The 23,624-nt window shown below is 39.4% G+C and overlaps 1 non-coding gene across 1 annotated transcript; it reads left to right on the top strand.

The window, feature by feature from the left end:
• Positions 1-22,667: 22,667 nt before the first annotated feature.
• LOC127088998 (small nucleolar RNA R71) lies at positions 22,668-22,774 on the top strand. The gene has a single exon (XR_007790780.1). It is a non-coding gene; the product is annotated as a small nucleolar RNA R71 (small nucleolar RNA).
• Positions 22,775-23,624: the final 850 nt, after the last annotated feature.

The following is a 23,624-nucleotide window of genomic DNA, read 5'->3' as shown; positions in this document are numbered from 1 at the left end:
AAACAGGTGCTATGTGAGCCACCTGGTGCTGACTGCTGGTACGACGTACCGGCTTCCTCTGAACAGAGGGTCTTCTTGGTTTAGCATGGGACTGCACAGCATGTGCCTCCCCATCTTTCTTCTTAAACGCCCCATACCGTTTAGAAGAGGTCTCATCTTTACTCAAACGTCCTTCACGGACTCCCTCCTCCAAAAAGATCTTAGTCATTTCTTTCTCTTCTAGCGGAGGAGTAATCTGAGCAGCCAACTCTCGCCACCTCTGGGTGTACTCCTTAAATGTCTCCTTATCCTTCTGGGACATAGCCCTGAGTTGATCACGGTCAGGCACCATATCAACATTATACTTGTATTGCTTGACGAAGGCTTCGCCAAGATCATTGAAGGACCGGATGTTTGCACTATCAAGGCTCATATACCAGCGAAGAGCCGCACCGGACAAACTATCTTGAAAATAGTGGATCAGAAGCTGATCATTATCTGTTTGTGTAGACATTTTCCTGGCATACATGACCAGGTGAGCGAGAGGGCAGGTGTTCCCTTTGTATTTTTCAAAGTCAGGCACTTTGAATTTGATTGGAATCTTAACACCAGGAACAAGGCAGAGTTCAGCAGCAGACTTGCCAAACAGATCTTTCCCTCGGAGGGTCTTCAATTCCTTTCGCAGCTCAAGGAATTGATCATTCATCGCGTCCATCTTCTCGTTAACATCTGGGCCCTCAGACGGCTCAGAATGATAGATGGTGTCGTCTACCCTGGGAATGGTATGCACGAAAGGAGGAGCAGCAGCAAGGACCGGGCTAGATGCCGGCATAGAAGCAAAAGTTGGAGCGGGAATATCAGGGATGAAACCCGGAGGCATACCCCATGGAAACCCGGCTGGCATGGCATTAGGCAGGAAGTGAGCACTGGCAGCTGGCACAGTCGGAGCGACGACTTCTGATATAACCGTCCTCTGGGGAGGAGTTGCAGGAGGAAGAGAAGGTTGGTTCTGAGCAGCAAGGAGTTGCTCCATCAAAGCGCCAAGTCTGACGACCTCTTCTTTCAGCTCTTTGTTCTCTTGCTCAAGTTGATCCATTACTCTTGCAGAATTGGCTCTTGTATAGTACCGGTGAGTCAGCTTGTCTTCAAAATAAATGAAGAGCACAGAGTTAGGCCACAGACAAGAAGACCAAGAACGACACCTGCTCATGCAAAATGATGCATGCAATGTTTGTGCATATGCTTTGTTTTATTTCAAGGAACTTTTAGGGTTCTTATTTGCAAATTTTTAATTTTTAAGCATTTAATAGCATATGGAAAATATCTCATCAAATATATATTCGAGACAAAGAAGTACAGCATTTTATTATTACAAGGGAAAAGGAAAATAGACATCCTATGGATCCCTAGAAGCTCGAGATGCTGGAAGACGAGATGTACACAGCTTCTTGATCTCTCTCTCATAGGCTGCTTCCATATCCGCTTTCTCCTTTGCGAGTCGATCATACTTCCTCTTCCAGAACTTGGAAGACTGAGGAAGCAGAGAAGTCCAAGTATCATTCGGATCATCGATCACCTGATGCTCGAGAAACTCAATCAGAGCGTCCTTCTCCTTAAGCTGATGAAGCAATTCTTCTCTTTCACGGATCCAGGCACGTGAAAGGTCTTCTTCTCTCAACTCCTCTACATCTTGGTTATGGAGGGTTGAAGGCCCAGCCACAACCATAGGTGTAGGTCTCGGATGATCATACGGCATCAGATACTCAGAAGCTCTCTGTCTGACCCAAGAGGTATATGGCTCCAAAGCAATGCAATTCTTCGGACCCAATTCATTCCTACCCTTCTTCTGAATCTTGCACCAAGCGCGGACAAATCTGGCTTTCAGGCCTTGGGGATCTTTACCCTCCTGAAAGAACACACCTTCTAACAGAATGTTATGAGGTTTATCCTTTAGGGGGAACCCAAGCTGACGACGTGCTAGGATAGGGTTGTAGCTGATCCCACCACATGTACCAAGAAGAGGCACATTAGGGAATTCACCACAATAATCAATAATCTGCACAGTATCATACACGCGATCATACCAAGAGATATCATCATTAGTGAGAGACATAAGTCTCTGAGACCACTGTAGACATCCCTTGTTCTCCTTGAAAGCGACCGTCTGCGGTAAGTGAGAAATAAACCACTTATACAGCATAGGCAAACAGCACACAATAACTCCTCCACCCTTCGCATTCCTCAGATGTAAAGAGACATAGGCATCACCCAACAGAGTCGGAACGGGATTAAGAACTGAGAAGATCCTAATGGCGTTCACATCCACAAATTTGTCGATGTTGGGGAACAATACCAAACCATAGATGAGCAACACAAATAAAGCCTCAAAGGCATCCTCACTCCATGCCTTCCCATAAACGGTAGCTTGAGCGATGAGGAACTCGAAAGGAAGACCCTGAATTCCACCTTTGGTAGTCAAATTAGCTTTAATCAAGGCTTCATCTATGTGCAACAAGTCTGCAATCTCTCGAGAAGTCGGAATACTCTCTAAGCCACTGAATGGCACCTGATCCAGAATTGGGATCCCAATAAGATGAGCATACTCCTCAAGCGTAGGCAACAACTGGAAATCCGGAAATGAGAAGCAGTGATACAGAGGATCATAGAACTGAGCCAAGGTACTCATCAGTCCCTCATCAACCTGAGTAGTCAACAGAGGCAGAAGCTTCCCATAGCGAGCTTTGAAACCCAAGGGATCTAATACATAGGATGTCAGATTCCTTAACTCTTTCACATCGGGCTGTCTAAAGCTGTACTTCTTTGTATGCCTTTTTGGTCTTTCCATGTCTGAAAATTTTGCAAATAAACCCCTTAAGTTCCTTGAAAATTTTTCTGATTTTTCTGATGACATGAATGCAGATGAATGCATGAATGCATGAATGCAACAATCACACTCAAGGATCAAGCAAGTCACACCAGACAAAGGTCATGGGAAAGCTCATTGTATCCCTAATATCAATCATCCATTTTGGTGGATTATGGTTTTCATCTTACCAACACCCAAGTTCCATTGATATTAACGATACATGAACCGGCTCAACCATCCTTAATATCAACCATCCGTTTTGGCGGATTATGGTTTTCACCTTATCAACACCCAGGTTCCATTGATATTAAGGTTGTCTGAACGACTCAACCATGAATCACGGGTTTGCTGAGAGTCACGAGCATGGAGTCCTGGTTAAGAACTATTAGACGGTGTGGCTAGTGATCGAGAGGGGGGGTGAATAGATCACCTCTTTAAAATTTAACGGATTTAAAGTTTTATCAGAGTTTTTAAAGTTGGCGGAAAATATCAGTCCCGAATCGACTTCCGTCTATTCTGAACCGCTACTAGAAAACCGGACACGCGAGTTTAATGCTGGATTTGAATAAGAACGACAGAAACTATTAACACCAGAATTTTAGCTAATTGAATGCACTTATCATTAAAGTCTATTTCCAATGAATAAAACCTAGCTAACAATTTTGTCAGACAGTTGGTGTGTATGTGATCAATGATAAACAGCAATGGAGTTTAGTTAAAGAAGTTTTCTTGCCACTGCTGTCTTGCAAAAAGAACAATCACAACACACTAACTGAAATTGCGAAAACTGTTTGAAACGTAAAGAGGAGTAAGGTAAGAATACAATACGCAGAGATTTGGTAAGGAAGTTCCCCACGTCGTCCTCGCATGTGGGTACGTCTCCCTCTCAATTTCAAATGAAATTGAAAACTTTGATTATCAATTATTGCCGAATTCGTTGATACAAGGTTATGATACAAAGACAGAATTCTAAATTCCAAGAACTTCTTCTTGTATGAACCTTCACTTGATCTGAGCACGATCAAGAATTTCCTGCACGAAATTGCAAACAATTCACCGGTTCCACGACCTGCTTGCAAAATCCCCCGATCTCCAAACGCAACGCTGCGGCTGAATCTGTTCTGCAAACGTGACTCACAAACCCTCAAGAACACTCCAGTTCTTGAAGGATAAACCAGTAGGTTTTTCCTCGAAACCCCCTTCAATCTTCAACTCAGCTAGATCCTCGATCGTTCCACTAAAAACCACAGCTAGATCCTTGATCGTACCACTGAACGTTATCTCGATAATCCTTTAATCCAGAGAACAAGAATGGTTATGTGTTGATGTTCTTGAAGAAAAGTGATTGAGAAGATGAAGAAGATGAAGTCTCTTTCAGGTTTCTATGTGCTCTCAAACAATTGCTGCTACACTGCTTTTGATCTTGTGTTCAATTGTTTTTCCCTCAAAGAATTCGTGAAAAGCCACTGCTGTCACAACACCTCTTATATATGCTGAAAACAGAAACTGTTAGAACACAAAACAAACTTATGCACTGATACATGAGGGTATGCATCGATGCATACTGTAAAGTGAATGAGTTTTTGGTGAAATGGATAAAGCATGGATCGATGCATAATTCGTATGTATTGATGCATATGACATTTCCACTAACATGTATCGATGCCTAATACGTAGGCATTGATACATAGGCTGTTTCAACTGATCATGTATCGATGCAAGGATCGTTTGGATCGATCCATAGAGCATTTTTCCTTTCATGTGTCGACACATGACTCGTATGCATCGATGCATACTGAACAAAAAAAGTGTTGTGATTTACCACATGCTGTATGGATCGATGCATAGGCTTATGTGTTGATGCATACTGACACAAAATGGATTTTATGTGTTATTTTAAGAGGAGTATCAATGTAGGTCTTTATGTACAGTTATGCAACAATAGAATGGGATAAAAACACAATAAAAACACAAATGTATCATGTAATGTAATGCACAGCCAACATTTGGATGATGATCACACAATTTGCTATCATTCAAAATTAATTCAAAGTAAAGAATTTTCTCACAAGAACCACCCAAAGGGAGTGTACTAGGGTTTAAACCTGCCAGACATGTTCTACCAGAGGTTCCCATAATCATCGTCCCATCTTTCGGATATTATCGGAGGAACGAATACTCGTATTCCAAAAATATTCTCAAGAGAGACTCTTATGAGTGTAGTATCGCGTAACAATCGCATCAGATCTGACATCTGAACGACCTCCGCACTACGTCCTAAAATAGGCCAAGATGGGCTTGGTAAACTAAGGTTCTTGGCTTCTAAGGCACATGATTGAAAGAATAATGCCTAACCACAAATAACTTGTGTGACATTATTAATCCAACATGACGTCCACCAAGTGAATGGACTCGCAAGTCAACTGGCTAAGGAATACTCCACACCAGTCGGCAAGACTATGCCATTCTCCTATCCTAGAGTGCACTCGAGTTCGGGTACAGAACTCATCTCACAGAGATCACCAAAGCAAACAGCAATTGTATATCAAGCAATTCAAACATTACAATCAATACAGTTATCCCAAATTGTACAAAAATATGTCAAATAACACATAAACAAATATCACACAACAAGGGTGAAAAGTAGGCAATACTTTCTTTTCTCATCTTCCCAATCATGTTTGCACAATATGTCATAAACAAATAAACTTTTTATACAACAAGTGTGAAAAGTGATAGGGTTGGCTGATGTGTCGATGCATGAGAGAGAAAAAAGTGTATTTAAATCAAATAGCATCAGTATGTGTCGATGCAAATGGCCATGGATCGATGCCTATCATTCACATTTGTTTATAACAGGCCTGTGTATCGATACATGCGATGGATGCATCGATGCATCCTGAACCAGTTCGTTAAAAGAAATTGAAATCCAGAATATAGGGATCGATGCATACATGTTTTGTGTCGATGCATACTGATGCTAAACCAGATTTTAATGAATTTTGATGCAGTATGGATATGCATTATGCACTGTGTCATGATGGTGATGCCCAAGAAATATTCATAAGTCAAATTTTTAATGTGCAAGCAATATAGGCAAACAATATATGCAATCAAATTTATATCAACGAGAGTAAGAACATCTGTTCTAACATACACAACCACTTAGCAGTAAGAGGATTGTAGAAAGGATTGATATTACCTCTGTTGGCGTAATCTTGTGATGGATATGTGTCATCTAAAACGAATCTTATTAACCAAGGTGAGGCATAATATAATTAAGAGGCAACATGCTTAAGACATCAAATGAGAAAGATCTAAGATCCCTAATTCACGATGAATGTTGAAGAAAGGTTCCGTTGCCAAAGGTTTAGTGAAAATATCAGCAAGCTGATTTTTGGAGTCAACGTGCTCAAATACAACGTCTTCTTTTTCAACATGGTCGCGAAGAAAGTGATGTCTAATCTCTATGTGTTTAGTGCGTGAGTGTAAAACAGGGTTTTTAGTAAGGTTTATGGCACTAGTGTTGTCACATTTTATAGGAATACGTTTGAGTTGAATGTTGAAGTCTTGTAGTTGCTGCTTCAGCCATAAAATCTGAGCACAACAACTACCGGCTGCAACGTATTCTGCATCTGCAGTTGACAAAGCCACAGAAACCTGCTTTTTGCTATGCCAACTTACCAAGGAATTTGAAAACAGGTGACATGTACCACTTGTGCTTTTCCTATCTGATTTGCAGCCAGCAAAATCAGAGTCGGAGTACCCTACTAGACTACAATCACTTCCTTTGGAATACCAAAGCCCATATTTAGGTGTTCCGTGAAGATATCTAAATATGCGTTTCACCGCTTTTAGGTGCGATTCCTTAGGATTTGATTGATAGCGTGCACACATACAAACACTAAACATGATGTCAGGTCTAGAAGCAGAAAGATACAAGAGAGATCCAATCATACCTCTGAACTTTTTGACATCTACACACTTACCATGCTCATCCTTATCTAGATTTCCGTTGGTAGGCATTGGGGTGTCAATTGATTTTGAGTCATTCATTCCAAAGCGCTTGAGTAGTTCTCTGCAGTATTTTGTTTGACATACTGTTGTACCCTCATCAAGTTGCTTTATTTGCAGTCCTATGAAGTAGTTTAGCTCCCCCATTTGACTCATCTCAAATTCACCCTGCATAACCTTAGAAAATTCTTCGACCAAGTGTATGTTAGTTGAACCAAATATTATATCGTCGACATAAACTTGAACTAAAAGAATGTGCTTCCCTTTGTGTTTAATAAAGAGAGTATTGTCCACCTTACCTCTTGAATATCCATGATCAATTAGGAATTTGCTAAGCCTTTCATACCACACCCGAGGGGCTTGTTTAAGACCATACAAAGCTCGTTTTAATTTGAAAACATGATCTGGATTTTCAGCATTTTCAAAACCAGGAGGTTGTGAAACATATACTTCTTCATTTATGACACCATTAAGAAAAGCACTCTTTACGTCCATTTGGTAAAGCTTAAAATCCTTAGAACACGCATAGGCAAGCAAAATATGTATAGCTTCAAGGCGAGCAACTGGAGCATAAGTTTCCTCATAGTCTATGCCCTCCTCTTGGTTATACCCTTGTGCTACTAAACGTGCCTTGTTCCTAGTAATCACTCCGTTTTCATCAAGCTTATTTCTAAAAACCCACTTAGTGCCTATGATATGATGATCTCGCGGACGAGGGACAAGTTCCCAAACGTCATTCCTTTTAAATTGATTAAGCTCTTCTTGCATGGCCATTAGCCAAAATTCATCAATCAAGGCCTCTTTGGCCTTTTTAGGTTCTACTTGTGAAACAAACGCGAAGTGAGAACAAAAATTACTTATCTTAGAACGGGTCATTACTCCCTTTGAAATGTCTCCCAAGATGTTGTCAATGGGATGGTCTTTTGAGGATTTCCAAGCTGTTGGAAGATCCTTCACTTCAGCTGTCTTTTCTTCCTCATTTTCTTCATGACTAGTATCTTCCTCCTTCTCATGGGCAGTTGTTTTGGACTGATCAGTTTCCTCAACAGCTTCCTTGAGTATGTCTTCTGTAGATACACCTGCGTCATCAAAAGAAATACCTTTTCCGACATTTTTCGGATAAGACTCATCAAAAGAAACATGAACAGATTCTTCAACAGTAAGTAAACGCTTATTATACACTCTATATGCTTTACTTGACAGTGAGTAACCAAGAAAGATACCTTCATCCGCTTTTGCATCAAACTTCCCAATATTTTCCTTACCGTTATTCAAAACAAAACACTTACAACCGAATACGTGAAGATGTGACAAGTTTGGTTTTCTTCCTTTCAAAAGTTCATAAGGAGTTTTATTTAAGATAGGGCGAATTAAGATTCTGTTTAAAACATAACAGGTTGTGCTGACAGCATCAGCCCAAAAGTATTTTGGTAATCCACCCTCATTAAGCATTGTTCTTGCCAACTCCTCTAAAACACGATTTTTACGCTCCACAACGCCATTTTGTTGTGGAGTTCGAGGAGCTGAAAAATTATGCTCAATACCATACTTGTCACAGAACTTCTCAAAGTGATAATTTTGAAACTCACCACCATGATCGCTACGAATTGTAACTATTTTGGAATTCATTTTGTTTTGGGACAGATTTGCAAAATTCTTAAAAGCAGAAAAAGTTTCATCTTTGCTATGAAGGAATATAGTCCAAGTAAATCTAGAGTAGTCATCAACTATTACAAAGCCATAGTAATTTCCACCTAGGCTCTTTGTCCTAGAAGGTCCAAAGAGATCCATATGGAGAAGCTCAAGGGGTCGTGAAGTTGAAATTACGTTTTTAGATTTAAAAGAGACCCTCGTTTGCTTTCCCATTTGGCACGCGTCACATAGGTGGTCTTTTGAAAATTTTATTTTTGGTAGACCGACTACTAGATCCTTAGATACAACCTTATTAAGCAAATCGAAATTAACATGCGCTAAACGTCTATGCCAAAGCCAAGAATCATCATTCAAGGTGACTAGACATTTAGTACTTGTCAAAGGTACATCAAACAGGTCAAGCATATAGATATTGTTTACTCTTACACCCTTAAACATAATGTTCTGTTCAGCATGTTCAATTATGCAGCAAGTTTTTGTGAACGAAACTTTATAGCCCATGTCGCATAGTTGACTTATGCTTAACAAATTGTGTTTAAGTCCCTCTACTAGATGGACATTTGAAATAGTAGTGGTGGAGGGATTACCTACACTACCTTTGCCGAGTATAGCTCTTTTGTTATTGTCTCCATACGTAACATATCCCTTCTTCTTTGCCTTGAAGTCTATAAAAAGCGATATGTCACCGGTCATGTGCCTTGAGCAGCCGCTGTCAAGAAACCACCTTCTATCTGCGGAAGCAAGGCACTCATCCTACAATATCAAAAGAGAGAAGTTGGTACCCAATTTTCATTGGGTCCAAGTGGGTAAGTGCTAACATGGTTGCCTTTTGGCTTCCATTGATAAATACCTTTAGGAACAAGAAATCTCCTAAACTTGCATTTCCCAATGGTATGGCCAGCACGACAACAATAATGACATAAACCATGATGATGTGGTTGTTTATTCTTGTTCATTAAATCCTTTGGAATGAAAGAGTATTTTGCATATGGTGGATTTAACGACTTCTTAAACAACCTAGAGTCAACGGCATAAGTGACCTTAGGTTGCAACGCTTTTTCTAATTTGACCTTAAGAGTGTTTACCTCTTTTTGCCAAATATAACAAGCGTCACAATACCTAACTCTACTACATCCATCAATGTCAATATCTTTTGAATTTTCTGCAATACTATCTTTCAACGCTTCTAAATCAATTTGGGCTTTGTTTACTTTACCTTCCAAAAATGAAAAAATATGTTTGTCGGAAGATAGTCTTTTAAAAGCATCTACAGCTTCATTATGCAGTTTTTCAAAAGCTATTTTTAGTTCGGAAAAAGACATAGAAGAGAAATTATTGTAATAGGCTTGTTTTACCTTTTTGTCATTGTTTTTCTTCTTGTGGTAGGACTGATTTCTTGTGTGAGCCATAAGGCACAGATTTGCGGCTTCATCACCATCACTTGAGCTTTGTGTGCTTGATGAATCACTATCACTTTCCCATGTAATGTACGCTCTTCTTTGTTTGCTGTACCCTTTTGGTGAGGCTTTTCTTTGATCCTTATACTTCATAGGGCAGTCCGTTTTATAATGTCCAGATTTACCACAATTAAAACAAGATCCTCTTCCTCTACTCTTCTTGTTCTCTTCTTGTTTCGAATCTGTAGATTGTCTTCGAAACTTCATGAGATTTTTGTCGGAATGCTTGACTCCATTCTTTCGAATGAATCTATTATATCTCCTTACAAACAGTCCCATTTCCTCATCATCCGAGTCTTTGTCACTACTTGAATCATTGTCGCTTTTCTCTTTTCATGAGGACTTAGAGCTAGAGGCCACAAGAGCTATTGGCTTCTTCTCTCCCTCTTTGTCTCTTTTCTTCTCCTTTTCCTTCTTACTTTTGTTCTCATATTTTTCAAGACTTTCCAATGCTTGCTGATGTTCTTCCAGCTTTCCAAACAGAGTTGTAATCGTAAGTCTTGTTAAATCGTTGGCTTCCTTAATTGCTGTTACTTTAGGTTGCCACTCCCTGCTAAGACACCTGAGAATTTTATTAGTAGCAATTTCATTGGAAATAGGTTTTCCAAGCGCATTCAATCGGTTAGTTAGATGAGTGAATCTCTTTTGCATGTCGGAGATAGATTCTCCTTGTTTCATGCGAAAGAGCTCAAACTCTTGATTGAGTGTGTTAATGCGGGATTGTTTTCCTTCAGTAGTACCCTCATGGGCAACTTCTAAAGCATCCCACATTTCTTTAGCTGTCGTGCAATGGGATACTCGATAATACTCATCAACACCAAGTTTTGAAATTAGCATGTTTCGAGCTTTCCAATCACACGACCGCTTTTTCTCATCTTTCTCATTCCAATCATCTTCTGGTTTAGGTACTATGGCGCCAGCCGCATTTGTCATAGTAATTTGAAACGGACCATTTTCAATGGCAGCCCATACTAGCCTATCCACAGAATTTATATGAACTCGCATGCAGTCTTTCCAGTAGCCGTAATTTTCACCGTTGAAAATAGGCGCTCTATTATACGCCCCCTTTGGTTCAGAATCCATACTGTTACAGGCAGCCACAGAGCACCAGCGAACCGGCGCTTTGATACCACTTGTTAGACGGTGTGGCTAGTGATCGAGAGGGGGGGTGAATAGATCACCTCTTTAAAATTTAACGGATTTAAAGTTTTATCAGAGTTTTTAAAGTTGGCGGAAAATATCAGTCCCGAATCGACTTCCGTCTATTCTGAACCGCTACTAGAAAACCGGACACGCGAGTTTAATGCTGGATTTGAATAAGAACGACAGAAACTATTAACACCAGAATTTTAGCTAATTGAATGCACTTATCATTAAAGTCTATTTCCAATGAATAAAACCTAGCTAACAATTTTGTCAGACAGTTGGTGTGTATGTGATCAATGATAAACAGCAATGGAGTTTAGTTAAAGAAGTTTTCTTGCCACTGCTGTCTTGCAAAAAGAACAATCACAACACACTAACTGAAATTGCGAAAACTGTTTGAAACGTAAAGAGGAGTAAGGTAAGAATACAATACGCAGAGATTTGGTAAGGAAGTTCCCCACGTCGTCCTCGCGTGTGGGTACGTCTCCCTCTCAATTTCAAATGAAAATGAAAACTTTGATTATCAATTATTGCCGAATTCGTTGATACAAGGTTATGATACAAAGACAGAATTCTAAATTCCAAGAACTTCTTCTTGTATGAACCTTCACTTGATCTGAGCACGATCAAGAATTTCCTGCACGAAATTGCAAACAATTCACCGGTTCCACGACCTGCTTGCGAAATCCCCCGATCTCCAAACGCAACGCTGCGGCTGAATCTGTTCTGTAAACGTGACTCACAAACCCTCAAGAACACTCCAGTTCTTGAAGGATAAACCAGTAGGTTTTTCCTCGAAACCCCCTTCAATCTTCAACTCAGCTAGATCCTCGATCGTTCCACTAAAAACCACAGCTAGATCCTTGATCGTACCACTGAACGTTATCTCGATAATCCTTTAATCGAGAGAACAAGAATGGTTATGTATTGATGTTCTTGAAGAAAAGTGATTGAGAAGATGAAGAAGATGAAGTCTCTTTCAGGTTTCTATGTGCTCTCAAATAATTGCTGCTACACTGCTTTTGATCTTGTGTTCAATTGTTTTTCCCTCAAAGAATTCGTGAAAAGCCACTGCTGTCACAACACCTCTTATATATGCTGAAAACAGAAACTGTTAGAACACAAAACAAACTTATGCACTGATACATGAGGGTATGCATCGATGCATACTGTAAAGTGAATGAGTTTTTGGTGAAATGGATAAAGCATGGATCGATGCATAATTCGTATGTATTGATGCATATGACATTTCCACTAACATGTATCGATGCCTAATACGTATGCATTGATACATAGGCTGTTTCAACTGATCATGTATCGATGCAAGGATCGTTTGGATCGATCCATAGAGCATTTTGCCTTTCATGTGTCGACACATGACTCGTATGCATCGATGCATACTGAACAAAAAAAGTGTTGTGATTTACCACATGCTGTATGGATCGATGCATAGGCTTATGTGTTGATGCATACTGACACAAAATGGATTTTATGTGTTATTTTAAGAGGAGTATCAATGTAAGTCTTTATGTACAGTTATGCAACAATAGAATGGGATAAAAACACAATAAAAACACAAATGTATCATGTAATGTAATGCACAGCCAACATTTGGATGATGATCACACAATTTGCTATCATTCAAAATTAATTCAAAGTAAAGAATTTTCTCACAAGAACCACCCAAAGGGAGTGTACTAGGGTTTAAACCTGCCAGACATGTTCTACCAGAGGTTCCCATAATCATCGTCCCATCTTTCGGATATTATCGGAGGAACGAATACTCGTATTCCAAAAATATTCTCAAGAGAGACTCTTATGAGTGTAGTATCGCGTAACAATCGCATCAGATCTGACATCTGAACGACCTCCGCACTACGTCCTAAAATAGGCCAAGATGGGCTTGGTAAACTAAGGTTCTTGGCTTCTAAGGCACATGATTGAAAGAATAATGCCTAACCACAAATAACTTGTGTGACATTATTAATCCAACATGACGTCCACCAAGTGAATGGACTCGCAAGTCAACTGGCTAAGGAATACTCCACACCAGTCGGCAAGACTATGCCATTCTCCTATCCTAGAGTGCACTCGAGTTCGGGTACAGAACTCATCTCACAGAGATCACCAAAGCAAACAGCAATTGTATATCAAGCAATTCAAACATTACAATCAATACAGTTATCCCAAATTGTACAAAAATATGTCAAATAACACATAAACAAATATCACACAACAAGGGTGAAAAGTAGGCAATACTTTCTTTTCTCATCTTCCCAATCATGTTTTCACAATATGTCATAAACAAATAAACTTTTTATACAACAAGTGTGAAAAGGGCTCCCTAGGAGTACCTAGGACGTTTTGGGTGCCTAACACCTTCCCATTGCGTAATTTACCCCTTACCCAGATTCTCTGATCTTTTCATTAGTTTTCTATGTGTAAAACTTCTTAGGCTTTTGTTCGCTTTTTAGCCAATCCTTTGGATAAATAAAAGTGCGGTGGCGACTCGATTCTTTGTATGCTTTGCTTTTGGTTTAACCAATAAATCATAAAGTGACGAATACACCACTACAGTGTTAGTTTTCCTGCTCTCCAGCAGTTTGTGGTTTGTTATAAACCCTATCTCGTTCCCGTGCGGATTTGTGATTTCCTTCATTCCCCACGCGGAGTTGTGGTTTTCTGCCCCGTATTCGGTAGATGTAAACCCTACCTTTTTATCCTCATCAGAGTTGCTGGCTACTACCCCGTATTCGGTAGTTGTAAGTCCTATCTCTTCTCCCCTAGCAGAGGTAACCTTTGTGGTTCGTTCTGGTTGATGGTGGATTTTGTGATGTCGTGGTTTTATTCCCAACGGAGTTTGTGCTTCTTGTGGATAATTGCCGGTTGCTAGCAATTTTATCCCCAGCCAGAGTTTTGGTTTTCTACCCCGTATTCGGTAGTTGTAAACCCTAATTTCTCCCCTTTGTAGAGTTAACTTTGTTGTTCATCCTAACCGATGATGGTTACTCTTTGTGGTTATCTTCATTCAATATTCGATGTTGATATTCCTCCCTTGCTTCTGGATAATTGCCTTTTGCTAGCAATTGTTTCCCCAGCAGTCTTCTGGATCATTGTCGTATGCTTGCAATGTTATCCTCTTGAAGTCACCCGCAAGTCCTTGAGGATAATTGTTATTTATACAATTCATCCCTAGCGAGTCTTCCTTCATTTACCCGTTTGCTTGGTAATGATTGTTGCTCCCTTTGATTGGTCATCATTATATACCTAGTTTGGTATCCCGATGCCTTTCTTTTCGGTCGATTTATCCTTTATTAACCCTTATACCGGTTGTGGATAATCTTCCATGCGAGTATGTTATCCACGTTCTGACGGTAATGGATAATATATCTCATGCACTCTTCAGTCAAAGCCTGTTGTGTTTCCCCAGTCGAGTAAGATTCGTATTCCTTTGTGGAATCGAATATTTGTTGTTTGTTGGATAATTGTCGGATGCTTGCAATTTATCCCCTGTGAGTTGTCTTTCGTTTACCCTGTTGTTGGTAATGATTGTTTCCCTTTTGGATGGTCACCTATTATATGCCCTAACCGGTATCTCTGGTGTCTCTTCCTTTTCGAGTATATTATTCACGTTCTGACGGTAATGAATAATATATCTCTTTCGCTCTTTGGTTGGAATCCTTTGTTGATCTTTCCCCAGTAGAGTAAGATTCATATTCTTTGTAGAATCGAATATCCATCCTTTAACAAGTTTGTGTTTTGGATGATGAGTGTCTTGGCATATATACCAATTCACATTTTCGGTAGGTCACCTATTATATGCCCTAACCGGTATCCCTGGTGTCTCTTCCATGCGAGTGTATTATCTACGTTCTGACGGTAATAGATAATATATCTCATGCGAGTATGCTATCCACGTTCTGACGGTAATGGATATTATATCTCATGCACTCTTTGGGTTTGTGTCCCCAGCTGAGTAAGGTTCGTTTTCCCGTTGTGGATTCGAATGTCCATCATGTAAGTCGATTTGCTTTTTCAAGCCCTCCTTTCGGATGATGAGTGTTTTGGCATATATACCAATTCACGCTTCGGTCGGTCACCTATTATATACCCAGTAGCCGGTATCCCTGGTGTTCCTTCCTTTCTGCTCCCTATTATGACCTTGGTCCCTTGTGGAGTCAGATTTTCCTGAGTTGATGTACCTTTTTCAGGTCTTTCTCAGATGTTTGGTTGATTGATATCTCTCACCCTTATACTGGTCTTAGATATTCATTCTTCCTGAGTTTGTTACCCTTATACCGGTAAAACCTCATTTCCTTGTTGCTTCCCCAGGAATCTCTTTGTTAGACCTTCCTCGGTGGAATGTTTCTTGTTGTGATTTTACCCTTTTGCTGTATTGGCGTTTTCCCCAATATATGCAATTTTCCCCGGCAGGGAGGTTCTTTGTGAATCTTTTCCCCAGTCTGAGTCCGGATTTTTATCCGAAGTATCCTTTGTGGATAGTTTGAGTCAGCTTGAGTCTTTCCGATGGATGTATCTTCCTTTGGAAATTTTCTTTTCCAGTGCGAGTCCTTCACCCCCCAGTGAGGTTTCCAGTCCAGTCGTGTTTTGTTCACGCAGTGTCAGTTTGTCCCCTAATTCAGAGTTGTGTCCTGCTCACGCCTTCTTTTTTCTTTCTATCCCCAATAAGAGTCCCCGTGAGAGTCTTGTTAGAGTCTCCGTTCCTAGTGAGTGTATTACTCCGATGGATTGTCTTTTCTTCTGTGTGAACCATATCCCCACAGAGTTTGTGTCTTTTACATGCATACATCTGCATCATGAGGTCTCTTAGGGACCAAAATTTGTCTCATTACTGTTATTTAAGCCCATTCTACCGCGTCGAGATGAAGATTTCTAAACTTCACTTCTCCGGCTAGAATGACCTTAAATAGGGGCATCTGTAAGACCCCAATTTTGTCCCTAAGATCCCTCATGGCATCATATCATATCATTGCCTCAAGGATCATTGTGCACCTTGTCTCCTTCCCTGTGGGTGGGTCATCTTTTGAGAGTGGATCTTGATCACCAAGCATGTTTAGCATATGTATATCATTGCTTTTCATTTGTTTACTAACCAAAAGTACAAAAATATGTCATCTAACCTTGTTACTTGCAGATGAAGCAATTACAGGTCAAGGCAGTCATTGAGCTATAGATGGTGGCCATTCTGAAGAATTTGGGCACCGTGATCATTCACAAGAGTTCATATGAACCATGGCATCATTTGGAATCAAGATTTCAAGTGGTAGAGGCTTGAATTTCATCTGAGCATAGCCAGGTCAACTGAAACCCTAGAAAAGTCAACACAAGTCAACTGTGCATTCAATCATGGATTTGAAGGTGGGAGATGGTTAGAGAGGCCTCATTAATGTCCATACAAGTCTCATTTGACATTTCAAACATCAACAATGGAGAATTTGAGGTCAGATGAAAACTTTCCAAAAATAGTAAGTGACCTGTAATTTGGAATTGCCAAAAATGGAAAGGTTTTCTCCTCAAGATTACATCACCAAGAAAGCTTCAAATGAAATTTTGTCCAACATGAAAGTTGAAGATATTTCTCTCCCCTTTCCAAAAAGTCCAAGAACATCAATTTCTCATTTGTGGTTGAAGAATTATGATCAAATCATGGTCAAGCAAATTTGAACTTCAAGCATGCATAACTTTTGAACCATAAGGCCAAATGAAGTGGTTATTTTTGCAACATTCTTGTCTTGACATGCCCTATCCAAAACATGCATCACATATCATGCATTTCCATCACAAAAATTTTGGTTTTTTCATTTGAATTTTGGAGGGAAAATCCAAATTCAAAAATTGTGCATTGCTTTCACTTCCAACCAATTGCATTTGCTTCCAAATAGGTTTTTAAGTGCATTTCCAAGCAAATTCGTGCACTGTAGCATTGCATGCATGCATGAGGGGTGAATTGGACAATTTGGCATTACACTTCAATTTCACTAATCTCTTGGCATTAGCTTAAGCATGATTAACAAGCATCATTAGGAGAGCATATATAAGCATAATCCTAACAGAAAATGATAACAACACTTCACAAATCTCAGATCTAGGAATTTCTCTCCAATTTTCTCTCAAACTTTTCATCAAAATTCTGCAAAAGCATTGCCTAGTTCTTGGTTGATTCATCACATAGGAACATTGAAGAGCATTTTGGAAGCAAGATCCAGAAGAATTCATCAAGATTCGAAGTTGTTGAAGTTTATGCTCATCCATGGCAGTTGAAGTTTCTGGACAAATCAAGCACGATTGAGCTATCCTTCTTCATTCATTCATTCATAGGAGCATTGAGGAGCATCTGTTTCTGCATTACAAGACCTGATTCGAGCGATTCCAGTTCTGTAGCTTCTTGAAGGTCAGATTTCGAATGCTTTAATTCTTGAAATTGTTATATGTATGCTGTAGATCCTTCTATGCTGAGCACACTGAGCTTTAGATCTTTGGATTTCATGCAGTAATGAGTTAGTTATGATAGATTTAAGTTTGATAGGTGAAAAATGTATGTGCTCGATTTGCTTGATATGCGAGGAATTAGAACAAATTAATCATTGATCTGTGATGTATGATGTGACAGGAACACGATGATATGCTTATTGTTCATTTCTGTGCACATTTGTTCTTGGCCTATGATGAACACGATGAAGTTGCTGAGAAATTTTCCAGAAAAGTCTGTTTGATCTTTGAAAACCTAATTTGCGTGTTTGCATGTGTTTATTCCAAGGCCAGCTTCTGATTGGTTCATGTGAGCGCTCATGCAGCGCTCTGATTGGCCAGAGCCAATCTTAAATGAAACGGTGCGTTTAGCACCAGGCGCTCATTTTGAATGTGTGCTCACTTCGAATCCCAGCCGGTGCATTTCCAATATTGCCTTTGCATTATTCCATCTTTCCTTCACATATTCATCCATATGCTTTCACATGTTTTTTATTTTTTCATTCACTTAAAAAAACCATAACTCCATAAATAATGATCCAAATGATGTGAGATTTTTTGCATTATTCTCCTCATGATGTCTACTTTTTTTTGGCTATTTTTCCAGAATTTGTGCTCGGTTGGAATTTAAATTTGCCTAGGGTTTGTGTATGCATATGCTATCTTGTACCTTGCTTGCCATTTTCTTTGTGAAATAATGATGGTTGATCCAATGAATGTGAAATTTGGCATGCTTAAACTAGACATCCTAATTGACATTTTGGTGTTGAGTTTGCATTTTTAGCATTTTTGGTTGTTGAGTTATGATCTGTTTAATGTAGGTGTGACAATGTGTGTCACACCTTTGCTTTTTCATGTTGATGATTTTCTTTGCCATGCCAGATAAATGCCAAATGATGAGATTTTTTTGCATGATGTTTCTTCTGGATGTTAAGATTGCTCATGAATTTTTGTGGAATTTTTGGATCCATTTCTGATTTGTTTGAGATTTTCTTTGCTGGTTGACCATTTGTGGACTTTTGATGAGTGTTGAACTTCAATGATTTGGGAAATGCTTATGCTTTATCATATGAACTTGAAATTTTACACATGTTTTCTAGACACATTGAAGTTTATTGTGGCTTTGGTTTGAGTCATTTATCATTTGTCATCTCTGTTTTAGGATTGCCTTAAGTTGATATATCAATTTGTGCCTCCTTTGAGCTTGGTTGTGCTTACATTGCCTTAGGGAATTTGATTGCCATGCTTATACTTGTCCAAATGCCTTGATTTTTGGTGTGTTGATCATTTGATGAGTGATGTTTAGCCATGAGTTTTCTTGAGATTTATTGAACAATTTTTGAATTAATGTGCATTTGTTCCTTCTGTTGCTTCAATGTGGTTTCAACTTGCCTATCTTGACATGTATTGATTGTGAAATTCTTTTGGTTGATGATATTGACATGAGACCTTTTGGAATAGTTTCTTATTTGATTGAAGTTGATTCATGTCAATTTTCATGTTCTGTTTTGAATTATTTCTCCCCCTTTGACCCTAGGCCTTGTCCTAGTGGTTTGCCTCTCATGTTTGAAGTTTTGTTTCAGGTTACACACACAAGTTACACAATTGATGATGCCTCATCTTGAGAGCATTTGATATTTGCTTTTGGTTACTAATGTGTGTTTTGTAGGTTGATGTTGACTCTCTTGAGTTCAACTTGTGGCTTATGCCTTTGCCTATATTGGTTGTCTATTGCATTAACTATTGGTTGTTTGTCTGTATAGTTGTACTGATTTGTTTGATGTTTCCACAGGTACATTAGTTGCTTAAGTTCACTTTGAACTTGCTTTTGCTTGGTTGCTTAACCACTTAGGTATAATTTCTCTTCGTCATGTAGTCTGGAAGACCTAGCTTGTTATGTGGTCAGGCACCTGTCTGAAGTCCTCCTTAAGAGGCAATGCTGGTGTTTGTTTATCTTTGTCCTAAGCAGGAAAAGTCCTCATATGAGGCAATTGGTAGATAAAAGAGATGTGTAGTCCATCTCCTACTATTCAGTGTGTCATCCCTTTGCTCACATTACATGTTGATGCATTGTGGATACTAACCCAAGATCTATAGAGTCATTCTCTTGTGGAGAAAGTTCCAACTTTCTGAACTCCCACACATTCTATCATCTGAAGCTCTCCCAGGCCAGGGATAAGAGCTATGAGGCACACCCCTCATCTCCATTTCATCTGCTTCACCTTAACTCTCAATGTTAAGGTTAAGAGCACAGCTTACCCCATTCCAGTTGACTTTAAAGTCTAACCTTGCTTGAGCCTAATTGCTTGTGTATAGTGTGTGCTAAATGACTTTGTTTGATTGATTGCTTGATTCATCTGTGCATGCTTGCTTGTGTGCTTTGTGCATTTATCATCATTAATTGTTCATTATTACATGATCATCATTTCATATCTTTGTGACATCTTTGTTTGTCCATTGAGGAATCAGTTGTAAGTCCAGTTGTTGGCCATTGATCCTATGATTTGGAAGGGATTGAGTGTAAGACCATTTGTTGGCAACTAGTATCCTCTTTGCTTATTGCTTTTGTTTGATTGTTGTATGTGAGGATGCAATTGTAAGTCCATGTTGTTGGCATTTGTACTCCTATGATCATCCTTTGGAGATTGGTATAAGCCCAGATAGATTGGCATCTAATATCCATGTTTTGTTTTGCCTTGTGAGACTAGTGTAAGTCCATTGATTGGCATCTGGTATCATTGTTCTGTTTTAGGAGATTGCTGTAAATCCATTGATTGGTATCCGGTATCCGTGTTTGTGAGATTGGTGTAAGTCCATTGATTGGCATCCGGTATCATTGTTTTGTTTTAGGAGATTGGTGTAAATCCATTGATTGGTATCCGGTATCCGCCTTTGTTTGTGAGATTGGTATAAGTCCATTTATTGGCATCCGGTATCATTGTTTTATTTTAGGAGATTGGTGTAAATCCATTGATTGGTATCCGGTATCCGTGTTTGTTTGTGAGATTGGTGTAAGTCCATTGATTGGCATCCGGTATCACCTTGCTTTGTTCATTTGCTTACTTGCTTTGTTGCTTATTCCAAAGGACACACTTGAATCATCTTCCATATGATTTCAAGAGGTGAACACCTAAGAAGTTTTACTTCCTCACCCTTCCATTTTTGTGTGTGTTTTCAAAACTCCCTTTTCACATGTTAATTCAAAAACTTTGACATATATTGTGCAAACATCTTCATGTCTTTTCAAATTAGAAACCTGGACCTTAAGTTCTTGATTTTTCAAACTTCACTTTTCATAACACTTCTTTGAATTGAATCCTAATCATACTTTGACCATATTTTGTGAATACTCATAATCAATTAACTTCACTCATTCAATTGTTTTGTGGCTTTGTCCATTCCTTATAAGTTTTCATACATTAGCCATAGGTTTGATTTATCCTAGTTGGTTGATATTAATCTCACCTTCTTGTCCTTAGTGATTGAATTGTAAGACTTCCTTGCTTCTTATAGGGTTAACCCCTCACTAGCAAGTTGAAGCTTTTCTCACGTGGTGGACTCGTTGTTTGTATAAGGTTGAGTTTTCTCCCGTGGATAACGAAAGACCTTAGGGCTTTTGTTTTAAAATTGAACCCACTCATATTTTGGAAATCTTTTAGCCGAATTACGGCGTTTTGATCCTTACCTTTCATGGAAGGTACGTAGGCAACGGGTTCATCCGTTCAAACACAAAAATAATAAATTGTACTTTCTTTTCTCGTCTTCCCAATCATGTTTGCACAATATGTCATAAACAAATAAACTTTTTATACAACAAGTGTGAAAAGGGCTCCCTAGGAGTACCTAGGACGTTTTGGGTGCCTAACACCTTCCCATTGCGTAATTTACCCCTTACCCAGATTCTCTGATCTTTTCATTAGTTTTCTATGTGTAAAACTTCTTAGGCTTTTGTTCGCTTTTTAGCCAATCCTTTGGATAAATAAAAGTGCGGTGGCGACTCGATTCTTTGTATGCTTTGCTTTTGATATTGTTTATTGATCTGGGTTTGTTTGAGTCTTTGCGGATATGGTATAGGTGGTTTATATGGCGGGGGTGGTACGTAAGTTTTATCTTTAGGTTCTTTTTCTCGACCTTCCTGGTTTTCAGATTCCTCTGGTTCCTTTACTTCGTCCGTGGGTTTGGTACATTCCTTAGAAGTTTCGGGTTCACTCAATCTAGGGTTTGGTGGCTCATCATAAGCGTTCCCACTTCGTAGGGTAATGGCATTGGCTTGTCCTCTCGGATTTTGTTGAGGTTGTCCAGGGAATTGTCCTCCAGGTGTAGTCTGAGGGGCTTGGTTTAAAGCTACCTGAGAGATCTGGGTTTCAAGCATCTTGGTATGAGTAACTATTTGGTCAACCTTGGTTCCTAACTGAGTAATCAATTCGTTAACATGAATGTTTTGGTTCATGAACTCCTTGTTTTGTTGGGTTTGAGCGGTGATAAAATTTTCCATAATTTTCTCAAGGCTTGGCTTTGGTGGCACAGGTTGCATAGGTTGATTTGATCTAGGGGCTTGATAACTAGGTCTCGGAGGTGCATTATTTTGGATAGGGTTATTGTTTTTATAGGAGAAGTTCGGGTGATTCCTCCATCCAGGGTTATAGGTATTCGAGTATGGGTTCCCTTGGGTGTAGTTCACTTGCTCATAGTGGGTTTCGTTTAATAGACTGCATTCTGCAGATTGGTGTCCTTTGGTTCCACATATCTCACAATCCGACGAAATTGCGGCTACAGTATTCGGGTTTATGCATATATGCTCGACTTTAAGGGCTAATGCGTCCATTTTAGCTTGCATCATGTCTATAGAGCTTAGTTCATGCACTCCTCCTTGGGCTTCCTTCTTCTCTATTGTCGCTTGTTCGACTCCCCATGATTGATGGTTTTGAGCCATATCTTCGATGAGGGCACTAGCTTCAGGATAAGGTTTGTTCATCAGAGCACCGCCTGCGGCAGCGTCGATGGTCATCTTTGTGTTGTAATGAAGTCCATTATAGAAGGTTTGAATGATTAACCAATTTTCTAAACCATGACGTGGGCATGCTCGTAATAACTCTTTATATCTCTCCCAAGCTTCGAACAACGATTCTCCTTGGTTTTGGATAAATCTAGTTATATGCTTTCGAAGAACGGAGGTTTTACTCGGGGGAAAATATCTAGCAAGAAAAAATCTTCTAAGGTTATCCCAAGTCGTAATGGAATTGGGTGGAAGGGAATCTAACCATGATAGGGCTTTATCTCTGAGGGAAAAAGGAAATAATCTTAAACGTATTGCCTCAGGAGAAGCTCCATTGGTTTTAAAAGTGTCTGCTAATTGAAGAAATATTTTTAAATGTTGGTTTGGGTTCTCAGTAGCGAGACCTGCGAATTGTCTCTGTTGCACTAGTTGCAACAGGGATGGTTTAAGTTCAAAATTATTAGCTGGGATGGTTGGGTTTACTATACTAGAACTAGGTTCTTCGTTTGATGGTTGAGCGAAATCTTTAAGAGGTCTTTGGTTTTGATCTTCGGCCATAGCTCTCTTAATCCTATGAAAGAATAAACGTGCGCGAGCGTAACGTTCAGGTTCCGCCAGAGGGTATACTAAGCTTAAACTTCTGGTGCTGCGGGTTCTTCGCATTGACCGGCGGGAAATAGCCTAAGTCTAAACGATATAACATCAGGAAAATGAAATTTGACGAAATTGGTCCCCGACAATGGTGCCAAAAACTTGATGTGGTGTTTCGCAAGTATACGAACGCGTCAGAGTAATATAAAAGATTGTCGAATCCACAGAGACCAAGTGTCAATCTATCGTTATCTATTGTTATGGTGTTTATCAAAGGCAATCAAAATAAGTGTTTTTAGGGTGTGCAAGGAAAAGTAAAGTATTGAATAAAATTCAATTAATAAAGACAGGGTCGAATGTAATTCACGTAATCAATTAATAATCCAAGTACTTGCTAATAGAGCTACTTATGGGCAATGTTTCCTACTTTGAA

Source organism: Lathyrus oleraceus, chromosome 5 (assembly GCF_024323335.1).
Source record: "Lathyrus oleraceus cultivar Zhongwan6 chromosome 5, CAAS_Psat_ZW6_1.0, whole genome shotgun sequence".
Classification (NCBI taxonomy): domain Eukaryota; kingdom Viridiplantae; phylum Streptophyta; class Magnoliopsida; order Fabales; family Fabaceae; genus Lathyrus; species Lathyrus oleraceus.
This window is presented reverse-complemented; position numbering and strand designations above follow the sequence as displayed.